This window comes from Morone saxatilis, unplaced genomic scaffold, assembly GCF_004916995.1.
Source record: "Morone saxatilis isolate NCDOM2014 unplaced genomic scaffold, NCSU_SB_2.0 Contig8, whole genome shotgun sequence".
In the NCBI taxonomy this organism is placed as follows: Eukaryota; Metazoa; Chordata; class Actinopteri; family Moronidae; genus Morone; species Morone saxatilis.
This window is the reverse complement of record NW_023340257.1, coordinates 900,690-901,454: the sequence shown is the minus strand read 5'-3', so window position 1 is coordinate 901,454 and position 765 is coordinate 900,690.

The window sequence follows — 765 nt, the reverse complement described above, 5'->3', positions numbered from 1 at the left end:
TTTGAATGAGCTCATCACTTTAGAGAAGGGAGAGCTTGTTAAAAGCTTATTTATTCAGTGTACTTCAACTGGATTGTCGTGTACTTCATAGAAAATATTATAACACATTCAGATTCTGATTAAAAATGAAGCATTGCTCTGATGCAAAAACATCACTGCCTAAACTTAAATAGTAAGATTCTCCCCGACCTATACTGGTCAAATTTGTCAACTATTTAGAAAGTGACTAATTAAAAGGACTATTTCCATTTTATTGTCATTAAAACCAGCTAAAATCAGAATATTAAAAACTGACTGCAAAAGTCCAAATTTCTGTTTTATTTCCTAGTTTAGGCTGCACATTGTCTGCCAACTGGATTTTTATTTTGGCAGTGTTTTGGAGTACACTGAAGTTTCTGGTCCATGGAGGCAATACTTTGCATTATCAAACATGATAATAATAAACAGAAATTGAATATAACAATTAAAAGACATACATGGAAAATAAACTTTCAATTTCAAGAGATTTATTCATTTTAATATTGCCATCCAAAGAAGGTTAGGTTTTGGTTTTTATATACTTTTTTCAATATTTTGTTAATGAACTACTGCACTTACGGTGCTTGAATTGTAAAAAACATAGTGTACATGTATGAATTGTATGTGTATATTATAATGCAGATTGATTTTTATTTTTATTTTCTATTTAGCTTTGGGAGCACTGTATACACTTTATGACTTCAAGTATTCATTTAGCATATAGCTCATAAATCTGTACAGAGGTCA